Below are 14,207 nucleotides of genomic sequence, written 5' to 3'. Positions count from 1 at the left end.
AATTCCATTCCAGTCTCGGTGGAGAGAAAGACATACATTTATGAAAAGAATTATCAATCTTATACTCATACACAAGTCACATATACAAGGGCATCAACCATGCCATTGTACTAGTGTAGAGCTGGAAGCAGTTTAATAATTGTCTGTGTACCACCAGCCCTTTTCAATCTATCCTATGAGTTGTTGCAACCCTAACTACTGAAAGCCTAGCTCTAGTCTGTCCAAAGCTCAAAAATATGTTTTACTTTATTTCCTTTGCTTCTTATCTTTACTAAATAAATGTGACTCTCCTCATTTACCATTCATTGGGCAGTTGCTTTGGATGAGTACAAAGTGTGATAGTATTCCAGGAATGTTCTGCATGGCCCCTCCCATATGATTGAGCTTCCTATGATGTATTGCTCTATTACATAATTTAGAACCTATCAGAGAAGGTTAAAATATAATCTATGTTATAATCAGGTTCTTTTTCTCAAGCCTTCTCAGATTTACTTCTCAAGATGGATCAACAGGTAGAAAAACATTTCTAATTATGATTTTGTCCATGGAAGTTGTAGAATGGGGAGGAAACTTGAACAGGCATTGCTTTCCTTTAAACCTGGATTCTTGGGACACCTCGGTGGCTCAGTGGTTGAGTGTCTGCCTTTGGTTTAGATTATGGTCCCAGGGTCCTGGGATTGAGTCCTGCATCAGGCTCCCCAGAGGGAGCCTGCTTCTCCCTCTGCCTATGTCTGTGTGTCTCTCATGAATAAATAAATAAAATCTAAGAAATAAAAATAAATAAATAAATAAAATGTTCAAAATAAATAAATCTAGATTCTTTTCTTTAAGATTTTATTTACGTATTCATGAGAGACAGAGAGAGAGAGAAACAGAGAGAGAGAGGCAGAGACACAGACAGAGGGAGAAACAGGCTCCCTGCAGGAAGCCTGGCGTGGGACTCGATCCCAGGACTCCAAGATCACACCCTGGACTGAAGGCGGCGCTAAACCACTCAGCCACCCGGGCTGCCGTAAATCTGGATTATTAATGTCAACCACGCATCCTTTCTCTTAGCCTATCAGACATGTCTTCATTTGTCTAGATCAATGTATCAAGATTGGTATGCCCAGTGCAGAGGAAAATATTTGATAGTTCCATATTCCTTACACAGGAGGGGAAAAAAAAAAACAAAACACCTGACTTTAAACTACCAAAGTACTACCTTTCTGTATTAGAATAAATAACTGATGTAAAGAGGCAAGTCCATCATAGCAACTAGAGACCCAGAAGGAGTAGAGGAGAAAAGGAAATCTGACTGTACTTTCTATGCTTGCAATAGCCAAACCAGAGCATAGCAACCTGCTACACAACACCTTACATCAGCATCATCCTTTATCTTTTTCAAGGAATTTTATGTATTCTATCTCACTTAAACTGAATTTCTATTCCATTTTGAGAGCACTGGGATATCGGAGATGTCTATATGCTAATTTTCCCGGAACGGTTAATGCATTTGATTACATAGCAAAGAGCAATTTTGATTACAGATAGAATTAAGGGAGATTACTTTGGATTATCCAGATGGATCCAAAATAATTCCAAGGATCCTTAAAAGTGAAAGACAAAGGCAGAAGAAGAAAGCTAGAGGGAAGGATGACTTCTGAATAAAGGCAGAGAGAGATACAATGTTAATGACTCTGAAGAGGGTAAAAGGAAGCCGGGAGTCAAGGAACATGGGTAGTGTCTAGAAGCTAGAGGAGAAAAGGAGCAGATGGGACTCTATAGCCTCCACAAGGGAAGACAGCCTACATAGTGCCTTGATCTTAGGGAGACCCATGCCAAACTTCTGCACTAGGGATTTTAAGATAATAAATGTGTACAGTTTTGAGACAGTACATGTATGGTCATTTATTACAGCATTAATAGGAACCTAATACAACAGTCTGGAGAAATTATTTTTACATATGCTACCTATTAAGCATCTATGTTCACATCTTTTCTCCTCTACTGCACATGTACTCTTTGTAGGTAGGATTGGCTTATTCATTTGGCATCTTTCAACCTAGAACATTTAGCACAGTATTCAATTTAAAAAGAGTGGATAACTGATGTATATCTTGCTTTTTAGTCTGTGGGTAATATTTTAGTTTGTCAATCAAACTTTCAGATTTTTGCATCATACTTTGGTGTTTACATATCAATTGCCACTTTCTGTGAGTTCTGCCAAGTTCACGTTTCATTCATCTAATGCCTGGCATATTAGAGAAGCTTAAAATATATCTGAAAAGGAAAGAAGGAAGAAAAAAGGGAGGAAGAAAGCAAGCACGGGGGTGGGAGTGGGGGCGCGAGGCCTGATAGCTAAGGCATGACCAGAAATACCGTGATAGTAAGTATTTAAGGAAGTTTAAGTTTATAAATTCACACAATAAACAATGCCTGCTAGTCCAGAGGAGGTGTTCTTTACATATTTGCTTTACGACTCTTTAAATTTGTTATTTTTTGTTAAACAAATGTACATCACTTCTAAAGTTTAGTCGATCAGTGTATTCAGGAGTAGTGCATATTCTATTATTGAATCTTTAACTTTTTACTCATGTATAATAGATTGAAGGCTCCAAAAAACAGGTATAGTCAGGCATAGAATGACAACACTATGAAAATTGGAAACATTTTCTCTCTTCTTGTAGGGGCAATTTGCACTTTACTACCTTTATTTAAGAATAGAAATTTGCAATCTTTTGTTGAAAGTGGGAAAAATCATCACCTAGAAGTTGCCAATTTTAGTATGAAAATTCTAATATAATGTGAGTCATATGATGCCCCAAGATTGTGCAAGAAATTGTTTCCTTACAACTTAAAACATACATAGAATACATACATAGAGAATTAATTGCTCTTAATATTATCAGCAATGATGGTGCCAAACCATTTTTAGACTTGGTGCCTGAACTCCTACCTTTTTATTCCACCACAGATACTGATAAAATACTTCAGGTAACCTACTTTATAGGAGATTGATGCACCAAATTGTTCCATTGCTTGAATTTTCCCTGTTAGTCTCGCTTCTCGTTGGGTAGTTTTAATTTTTTTTACAGTTTTGTTTTTCGCATGCAAAACTGATTTATTCCTTTAAATCACTGATTTTTTTTAACCAGATGATCTTATAACCAAGTTTATACTGATCCCAGGTTTTTATATAACAGAGCTGTTTATCCACTAGCTGCAACTATATTTTCCTTTTTTAGTGATTAAAACTTTCAGAGCCATATGCTCATTCTTGTCTAAGTTGTATCCTTTTGGGTTTTGGCCCAAGTCTTCCCTGCTGTTGGCAAACAAAAGGAAATGCTTCCAATATGTAGGGCTCCCCTCTTGTGAAACCTGTAAACCCAAAGGGGACACTCACTTTTAGAGGTGGATTTAGTTTTAAATTACCTTTCCAAAGTAGATAATTCTCCAGGCTCCCTCTCAGATTGATCCGCCAAGCCAGCCACTTTGTTAGCATTAGCATGGCTTCTTGAATTTGAGAACTACAGATGGTGAAGGCATATAAACTTAGTGGTAGGAAAATCAGGCTTCTATAAGGATTCCTAATGAGAATCTATTATGAATGTATTCTTCACGTGCCTTTTGAGTATTTACTAAAGCATCTACTGCTAGTTAGACTTGCCCATCTTAGTCTGTTCAGCAAATTTTGAACGCTAAAAGTTAAGAAAACATATTTCTTTCTAAGTAGGTCACAGATCTGAATACTATTAATGAGTTGAGCATAAGGTATTTTCTATTAATAATTTATTTTATCACTGCAGTTCCTTCGGTCTTTTTACGTCTTCATTCCAGTTTTCATTTTACTACTGTATTTACAGTATTCACAAGCAAAATTATGCCTACCTTCTTTGATTTTTATGTCATAGTTTCCTGATTTTTGCTGTCTGTTGTTCAAGCAGAACAAGCAATGGACCCGGAAAATGGTTAAATATTTACCCTCCACACAAAAATGGACAAGAAGGACTTTCTCTTCATTAGGTTTAGAATTCTGATTTCTCCTCCTTGAATTTTTACTATCTCATTTTATTAACTAAACAAGCTGTCTGACCTCTCTTAGCCTCTAGCAGTTTGAAAATAAGCGTAAGATTTGTTTTCATGTATTACCAAGGAACTATGAAAATAAATGTAGTCTAGTTAATCGAGATGTAATTTGTATTTCCTCATAAAATCAGTATCCTCTAATGGGTACTTTTGTTTTCTCAAAACTTAAAGCCAGCCACATTGGGATCTGAATATTTGCCACAGTGGACACATTTAAAGCATCATCATTTATTTAAGAAAGCCGGTAAATCTTTTTGGATGAAGAAAGATTCTTTATTTCATTGTTTCTCTTTACCACAAAATTTAATCCCTACTAATGATAAACGTGTTGTATTAGAATGTGCATTTGTCCTCAAGTTAGTGCTGACTGTGACCTGCATATCACTCCCCTGAATGGATTGCATTGGGGCAATAAGTGGGGTGGGGAGGGCAGAGGAGTCGCACAATTGTCCAAAAAACTAAACATTTCAAAAATATTCTTCTCCTGATGCACAATCCCAGAAACCCACTAGAGAATCAAATATCTAATCCACTTAGCATACCTACAAAGCAATATTGTGTTTCTTAAAATTAAATAAAACAGAGGCACCTTTTAGATATCAAGAATAAAACATGTCCCTTTCAGAAGTACTAAGGTATATACATGTATATATAAAATTCAATCCTCATAAAAACTGTATGAGTTAGGTAATGATTATTCCCATTTTATTGATTTGTAGACTGAAGTACATATGAAAAAGGTAATTGGCTCAAAGTCAAAAAGCCATAACCAGTAGTCACTGGAGCCTGAATTGTTATCACATCGTTTATTAGATTATTTAAGATACCAAAGAAAGACATTTTATCAGTCTGAATTTCCTTTTTCTCTTGGTTTATTATTTTCAGTCCCATTATTAAATTTAAAATGACCTTTGTTGCCTCCAGTGCCTATACCTTGCCACCTCCATCCCATCAAATAATCTTCTACAGCCTTTATGAACACATAAGTAGTTTTCTTCTAAGCTATTTTTGCAGATTCTTAATCTTTAAGCTAATCCTCCTGGTATCTTCAGCACTTTGCAAAGACTTCTAAATATACAAAAAGTAATGGATGGTGAGGGTATGATCTCATTTCACTTCATTTTGTCTAATGAAAAAGAGCTGTTCTTTTCAAAATTTGATTTACAAACACTGTGTGTACAATTGGATACATCATGCTGAAACGACTAGTAGATTTCTTTTTTTTTTTTAAGATTTTTTATTTATTTATTCATGACAGACTCACAGAGAGAGAGAGAGAGAGGCAGAGACACAGACAGAGGGAGAAGCAGGCTGCATGCAGGGAGCCTGACGTGGGCCTCAATCCCGGGACTCCAGGATCATGCCCTGGGCCAAAGGCGGTGCTAAAACACTGGGTCACCGGGGCTGCCCTAGTGTAGATTTCTATACTTCATTCAGACTGGCCATTTCCAGTTTATTGTATCTTATAGTTAAGCTTACTGTCTTTAGGGTTAGATAGACATGAGTTTATTTTATCTTTATTTTTTAAAAGATTTATTTATTATTTGAGAGAGAGAGAGAGCACACACAGAGGTTGGGGCAGAGGGAGAGGAAGATGGAAAGAGAATCTCAAGCAGACTCTCTTTGAGTGCAGAGCCTGCCACATGGCCCCATCCACAACCCTGAGATCATGACGTGGGCCAAAATCAAGAGTTGGATGTTTAAACGACTGAGCCACCCAGGCACCCCTAGAGAGACCTGAATTTAAATACTCTCCTGCCACTTAGTAACTCTGAAACCTTATGTAACTTATTTAATCACCTCTTAAATTCATGACCTTGCCTTTAAAATTGAAATATTTTACTTCTTATCTCTCAGGTTTGTTGTGAAGATTAACTCAGATGATGGATATGAAATACTGAAATCAAAACCTAGCTTATGGTACGAATTCAACTATTATATCAAAAATACCTTAAAAGTTCCTGAATGAAGTGACCTCCTCTTAGGAAATTCACCTTTTTCTTGAGATGGTGCAATATAAAGAGCAAGAAGTTTGGACCCAAATGCCTGGGTTGGAAAGACCTCTCATCCACTTAGGAGATGGGTCACCTTCGACAAGTTGGTTAGCCACTCTAAGTGCTTCTAAGACTTTCTCACATAAAGGCACACAGAAATTAATGGAGTTTTTTATGGCCCACTAGGGCCAATTGAAGAAGCTGTTTGCAGCCAGCCCTGCAGAGTCTCACCCTGCTGCTCCTGCTGCTCAGTGAAATCAGCATGCCAGCACAGCGTTAGCCTGTTTGCATGTGCTGCAGCATGACAGTAAGTCAGCTCTACTCTAAGCCAAATTCCAAATTTGTAAAAAGGCAACATTGGTAACAGACTCACCAGGTTTTAGAGAAGTTAGAGATGCCTGAGAAACAGTTGACACACTGATCAGCATAGAGTAGGTTCTCAATTATTCTGGTCTCTTTCCCTAACCTTGCCCTCTATGGTTTAGCTCTAACAAGCTACTTAAACATTTACAAGACAGTCATGCTTTTACACATCTCTTCTTCCTTACCTGCCATCCCCTCCGGGAGGAATGCTGTATCAGTTATCTGCTTCTGTGTAACAAACTACCACAAACTCAGAGACTTAAAAAACCACATATATTTATTATCTCACAGTTTGTGTGGGTCAGGAGTCCTAATGCAACTTTACTGGGTCCTCTGTGTAGGGTCTCACAAGGCTGCAACCAAGGTGTCAGGCAGCGCACATTCTCATCTGGAAATCTGGCTGGGTAAGAATTTGCTTCCAAGTTCACACACATTGTTGGTCCAGGCCAGGCCATTAAATTGTTATCTAGGCAATACCAGTGGGATGCAAAAGTCCTACTCATGTGAAGAGATCAGCCCCACTTAATTATAGCTTCTCTTCTCTGTCCCCTTGCCTCTAAACTCCAAGATGGTGGATAACAAACTAGATACATGACCTTCTCTCACATCTGCTTCTTCCCAAGTTATTAAAGATAAATCTCAACCACAAGAATTGCCTGGTAGAAGGTCAGAAGAGAGACTTTGGACTCCTGAACTCTCTGTGCAAGGACTGAGCCCCTTCTCTCTTCCTAAATTCGCCTCGGCATACACAGAGGTCAGCAAGGCCTTAAGCAGCACATAGCACACATTCCCAGACAGAATAACTACCATCAAGATAAAATGAGCATCCAGGGAAAAGGACCAGATATAAGAAGATTACAAGGCCCATGAAAAAAAGAACCTGAATGAACCATCTGAACATTGGAATAAATGGATTGAGAATTTGAAATAAGTGGAAAACTTTAGGAGATGAGGGAAGATATTATAAATATAAGCAAGAAGAAGAAATCTCTTTTCAAAAATGTGTGGAAATGATGAATATAGGAGTTAGTAAAAGAAGATAATATAACTGAGGAATAAATATGTGAATTGAAAATTAAAAGGATAGGAAAACTGAAGGAAAAAATAAAAAGTGGGAAGCTATAAATCAAAGCTAAAATATATGGAAAATGGAACTAAAAAAAAAATGACAATATTCAGACCTCAGAAGTTTTTCCATATTAAGGCCCACCTTTAGAACGCTCTTGCCAGAAAGCTCAAGTAAACTAAAAGAATGATGTTGAAGTTTCTGTTATTCCCAAAATAACAATAATTATAAAAGCAAAAAAAAAAGTAACAGTAGGATAGGGGTCATGTATATGCCTCCCCAACACCTTATACAAACTTCTATCATAGGACTTTCTACTATGTTTTGATATAATCTGTTCATGTACACGTCTCCTCTGGTAGTTGATAATATCTCTTGGAAGAACCAGTGTAGGCATATTTTATCTTTGTCTTCCAACATCTACCCAAAGGTATTATGATCTCTCACAAATCTTGGCATATAATGGACATGTTCTATATACTAGTCAAAGGAAGCCGAATTGGTTTTTGCCTGCCTCCTCAATCCTATTGCTCTTTTTCTTGATTTCCTCTGGCCTTCGGGTTGTCAAATCTTAGGATTTTGTTGACTTCAGATAGCATTTCTTTCTGTCTATTTGTCTGTCCTGCAATTGGTCCTAATACTGCCACATTCTCTGACCAGTCCACTCGATCTTCTGACCTATTATATTGCCTGAAGACAATGAATAGGTGCATGAGAGATATACAACCCAGACTCTCCATCCTCTTTTTATGTGCCCACCTGCCGGCACTGACATTTAGAAAAGCCTTAATTAGGAGATTGGATAGAGGAAAGAATGAAAGGAATCAAAGATTGAAAAACACTAACAGACACACTATACCAAGTATTGGGGGTGGGGGAAATATTCTGACAGCCTTAGGAATAAATAAAGCAGCGTCCTCCTCATGTAGACTTATCCACAAAATGGAACATACCTGTGTATCCTAGAGAAACTTTGGGGACAAATTAGATAAAAGTCAGCCTACTTTTTTTTTTTTAATTTTTTTGCCTTGCTTTTTAAATCTTCAATAATTTCCCTTGCTGTTGATTAGGAGATAGATGTAGAATTATCTCTGCACTTAACTTTGTGTTTGAAGTTCTCACATTGCTACCATCCTTCTAAACCAATTAAGCATACCTTTATCATGCCTCCTGGTGGGGTTATTCAGTATGTGCTAAATGGTTTAATTAAAATCTGTCCTCTTTCCCTAATGCCCATTTGGAGGAATACCTTTCTCAAAATAGCAATTAAATATATAACAATCCATTACTTAGGAAGAAAAAAGAATCACCAATTGCCCCCTAAAGATAAACAAGCTGACTTTCAATTATCTCATTTTAAATCGTACTTTGCAAATATATAATGGCATTTTTCTTTCTCTTTCTAACTGTATTGGCTAAAGTAATCCCCCAGGTGGGAATTTTGATGTCTTATAACAGAAATTGTCTTGTGACTATCATTAGAGTGGACAGGGAAATATACAATGACAAACATAGTGATGTTGCCGATAGAAAAGATCACTGGTATGCATGGTCAGGAGAGAATAGGTTTACAGATGAGCACTTAATAAGTCTACATTAGACAACCTCTTATAAATGACATTGAAAATCCTTATAAAGTTTAATATTATTATTCTCATTTTATAAGATGATAATGAAGCTTTGAGTTAAGTGGTTTCCCACAAATCAGTCAGCTACTAAGTGATGGGGGAGAATTTGAGCCCAAGTTTTTGTAATTCAGAACCCATGTGCTCCATAAATATTTCCTCCTTCCTTTCCAGTCAACAGAACCTTCAAGTATCTAATGTGAGTCCAACAAGTCAGGTGTATGCCACACATTACAACATCTGGCCAAACTTTACCTTCTTTCCTCTTCCAAAATTTGAATTTAAGTCTCTACACTTTCACAAATGAGGGATGTGACCTTAGGCAAGCAACAACACCCCTCTGGACCTCACAATAGAGTGGGATTTTCCTACTTTCACATTGTAAGATTTCTCCTCCAGGAAAGAGCATAGCAGTGAGAATGTGCCTATGTTTGCTTATAAGAATCAGAGATATGTAGTGGTACACAGAGTCACTAAGCTAGATGAGCCTCACACTAGAGGACAAAAGAGGTGAGATATTATGGTTGAGGTCAAATGCCGAGGTATCCAATCTTTACATTGTTGTTAGGATTTTTAGCCAAATTCTTAGCTCTCCTTCTTCAAATCAGGTCTTGACACAAGACGGTTTGATGTGCTTTGTAAAGTATAATACATACATGCTTCTAGTGGCGCTCCCAAATCATGTCTAATATAGACTGGCAGAGCAGCACCAGTGAATCCCAAATAGCTAACCATTTCTGCTAGATCCATTATGTAAGGTACAGAAGACTTAATTCTCCAAGGCTGGACTCTCATGAATTTTCTGCCAACAATAAATTCACTGTAAATGAAAAGAAAACATTAAATTTTAAACCTATGAATATCTTTAAATGGCTAAGATACACACCAGAATTGAGTTGTCTTTGTACTTACTAAGTCTGTTCATTGATTGAAAATCATTTGAAAATTGTATTCTAAATTCAATAATTAATTTACAATTGTTCTGGGAATCTCTACTTTTGGCTGTTTCTTCTGTAGCTAATAAAGCAATCCGTGAATAGAGGAGCCTAGAATTCTCTCCACGCAGGAAGCAAAAGCTCAGACTTGCTGGTGCAGGTTATACTGAGCTCCTGGAAATGCATTTTTTAACAAGCTTGGTTTACAAAGGGAATTGCTGTTAATCCTAGTGCACATGAGTTTTCCCAAAATAACATCGTTTAAATCAAGAATCAGGAACATAATGAAAAACAGAGAGAAGGGATATAGAGGATGCTGCTTAGGGACCTATCCTGAACAACATATATTTACTGATACGGGGTACAACTGATGTGGATTTAGAATCTTTGAGTTAGAGATTGAATTTACAAACGGTGGGGCAGAAGGAAGAAAACATAACAAGGAATCCACTTGAAAAGATTATCTGAACAAGTTCACTCCATGTAACAGCAAAATGGAAAAGAAGGCAGTATTTGAAGTGGTAGGTAGGATTCAACCAGGATCATATAGAATCCTCTCAGAAAGCCAAATGAAAGGAATCCTCCAAATAATAAAAACTGTTCCTCTCCCTCAACTCTGCTGCCATGGGCACATCAAGGCAATAGAATCTCTCATACCAAAGCCCCACTTACTTTTTCATCTTTCTTTTCCCTTTCTGCCATTTTCAGCAGCAGCTCATTGGCTTCAGCCCTGTGCCATGGCCCATGTCAGGGTCACACAACTGTGTTGGAGAAAGAGTACTAGTTAGAACTGGTCTTTCTCAAATATCCACCATTTGCTTCGACGTGGATGGAACTGGAGGGTATTATGCTGAGTGAAATAAGTCAATCGGAGAAGGACAAACATTATATGGTCTCATTCATTTGGGGAATATAAAAAATAGTGAAAGGGAACAAAGGGGAAAGGAGAAAAAATGAGTGGGAAATAACAGAGAGGGAGACAGAACATAAAGACTCCTAACTCTGGGAAACGAACTAGGGGTAGTGGAAGGGAGGTGAGCGGGGGGTGGGGGTGATTGGGTGACGGGCACTGAGGGGGGCATTTGACGGGATGAGCACTGGGTGTTATTCTATATGTTGGCAAATTGAACACCAATAAAAAATAAATTTATAAAAAAAAAAAAAACAAGAACTGGTCTTTCTCTGTTAGAGCACTAACTAGTTTCCTCCAATGGTACTGAATTGCCTTTCCTTCACTGCCAACCACCAGCTCCTCTGCACAAATATATCACAGGGAGGAAGGTGCGATTAGAAATCAGATAATCATCCTAAGAAAGGGTGGCACTCATTACATACTTTAACACCCCCCTCATTCTAAATAGTTAATTATGGATTTCAAGCATTAAAGAAAGAGCCTCTCAGCCTGTACAGAAACTCTTATGAAGAGATTGTTTTCAGAAAAGTGCCGATAGTGTCTCATCTTCTCCCATAAAAGCCAGAGAAGATGATGACGGTCCAGCTGCTCGGCAAGGATTGCTCAGCCTTTATGGGCTCCCAGAAGCTTCCATGCAACATAAAGAAATTCATATTTTTATTGCCTCGTATTCTCTCAGCATGAAGAAGAATTTACATTTCTTAATTGGGTTTCTTTCTTCGGCATGAGAAATTGCAACTATCTCACTAGACTCTACTGCTTAGCAGCCCCCAAGAAGCAGTTGTATAACTTATTTATAAGGCAGGGTGTAGGGCAAAGTCTTACAGTAAAGTCCAAGGGCTATTTACATTAGGATCCCCTAAAATGCACTGTATAAATGCAATCCTAAGCTACACTCCAGAGCTACAGAATCAGACTCTCTAAGGATGGGACCTGGGAATGTGCATTTAAGAAGTTCTGTATGCTTTTTATTTATGCAGAAATTTGAGAATTACCAATTTAAAAGAAGTGATAAAGATCTAGGAACTCATCTGGGAGATAGTTTCTTTAACTGTTTTTTGGCTTTTTTGTTTGTTTGCTTTTTATGGGTTGATCAGTATGAAACGGCCACCTGTACCCATGCTCTTTTAAGTTCTATAGGTGTGCTATTTCAAAAAGATGGATCTAGAATTCATGCTATTAGAAGAATCTTGAATGTTTTTATCCAAAAAGAAAGCTTGAGGAGACTTTTGAGCCCACTCCTCCCTATTTTTTTTCACCAAAATGATTTTTATTTGTATGTGCTACATAAACAGTGAATGGTAATTCATGGCACTTGTTACTTGGTCCAGACATGAAAAGGTTTATGGAACCAGTAAATGACATTTTAAAAAGGGTCTTCTGTCATAAATCCAAAGTAGACCTGTTTAGTACAATCAATACTATTCCTTCAGTATTTTATAAATGGAATTTTCTTCTACTTGTATCCATTTCCCGGGGCTTATGGACCCATTCATATTCTCCATATTTACAATCAAAGGTTCCTTTCTGAAGAGATCTTAATTTTAAGGTAAAACGTGGTCCAAGTATCTTCTCTACAACTCTGAACTCTGGAGTCACAGTCTCATGCCTTAAGAAATGAGACCCTGCTCCATTTCAAAGGGCCAGTGAAGATGGACATCGTTACTCAGAATCTGTCATTTATCACAGTCCTAGGGTTTATTGATAGAACCAAAGATTGGCTTTCTATTTAAGAAGTTCAGGGTAGCACTTATATCAATAAAAGTACTTCCATTGGTGATTGCAAAGATGTAAAGGACTAATCTAATCATAATTTTTGTACATGTGTGTACAAGTACATATACATGGTGTATAAGTACTTGTAATTATATGAAATAATTATCTATTTCTTTTTCTTTAAGATTTTATTTATTTATTTGAGAAAGAGAGAGCAGGAGGGAGAGGGAGAGAGAATCTGAAGCAGACTCCAGGCTGAGTGCAGAGCCTAGTGTGGGGCTCAGTCTCAGGATCACAAGATCATGACCTGAGCCAAAACCAAGAATTGGATGCTCGACCAACTGAGCCACCCAGGTGCCCCTGAAATAATTATTGAGTTCTTGAAAGCATTAAATAGCCGAGTTGGAAACTCTTGGCTTTTCCTAATTGCTAGCTACCTCAGATACTACAGGGAACTAAGCTGATTGAGAAGAAGAAAAAATAAATAAAAGTGAAGGAAATGTGCCAGGTACTTCTATATATTAATCCATATGTTAGATACTTTACATGCATTATTTCAATTATTCTAGCCCTATAGAGTGTATACTATCTTCACATTCCATATGACAAAGCAGAGAGATTTCAGAAATGAAATAATTTTCCTTGACCACATTTTTATATGTGACCAAGATAAAATCTGAGCTCAGAGTTGGCTAAATGGCTCTACAGAATGATGCTTTCTTCAAACAGAAATGAGAAAGGGGATTACCCTTGGGAAAGAAGCAGAGTAGATATCAGGAATAAAGACCCCCGAAGGAGTTTCCATGGCGAGCTTTACTAAAATTGGGACATTTCTGGGGAAACATCCTTGTAAACATACTTGTGATTTAGGGCATCCAAAATGCAGAGACTAGGAGCTACGCCTGGGTGGTTCAGTCAGTTGAGTGACTCTTGATTTCGGCTGGGGTCATGATCTCAGAGTCGTGGAATCCGGACCCCATCCATGCTCAGCATAGAACTTGCTGGGGATTCTTTCTCTCCCTTTCCCTTTGCCCACCTCCTACTTGTGTTCTCTCTCTCTCTTAAAAAAAAATACATTGTAATATTCTCCAGAAAGAATCTGCTATCCTTTCAAAAGAGTACAGCTCTGGAATTCCGTTCTGGCATGAACCCCACCCCACAGAGCCACAGAGACTTATGCATTTGTTATAACAGAAAGAAAACAAAAACATCTACCAACCATCCATTTTGCAAACACAGCATCAAGTGTTTTGCAGCAAAGTTCTTTTTCTACGCACAGTGTCAATTGGAGACAGTTTGGCTCTTATCACAACATAGTCACTAAATGCTTTCAGTTAAACAATTTTTTTCTCTTGGCCAAATATAGCTGCAGTGCCTAAAATGTAGAATTTCCTTTAAAATATAAGTCTCCAATAGCTGGAATCTTTATACTTAGACGTTTTCATTATGAAATGTCAACAATTCTGAGACTAGCAATGAGCCCACTGAGATGTCTTTAAAGAAAGATGAGAAGTCCAAAAGCTTCAT

General features: G+C 37.6%; 1 long non-coding RNA gene across 2 annotated transcripts in view; it reads left to right on the top strand.

The window, feature by feature from the left end:
- Positions 1–423: 423 nt before the first annotated feature.
- Positions 424–14,207, top strand: part of LOC112650372 (uncharacterized) — a 37,182-nt gene continuing 23,398 nt past the window's right edge. The window contains exons 1-3 of one of the 2 annotated variants that reach the window (XR_003130120.3): positions 424–512; positions 5,926–5,988; positions 6,249–6,369. This is a non-coding gene — a long non-coding RNA (uncharacterized LOC112650372). Of the gene's footprint in view, positions 513–5,925; positions 6,370–14,207 lie in introns of both variants that reach the window. The other variant, XR_003130119.3, reaches the window with a different exon arrangement.

This window comes from Canis lupus, chromosome 11 (genome assembly GCF_003254725.2).
Source record: "Canis lupus dingo isolate Sandy chromosome 11, ASM325472v2, whole genome shotgun sequence".
NCBI classification, from domain to species: Eukaryota; Metazoa; Chordata; class Mammalia; order Carnivora; family Canidae; genus Canis; species Canis lupus.
The sequence above is the reverse complement of the archived record's forward strand: the minus strand, read 5'-3'. Positions and strand labels throughout refer to the sequence as shown.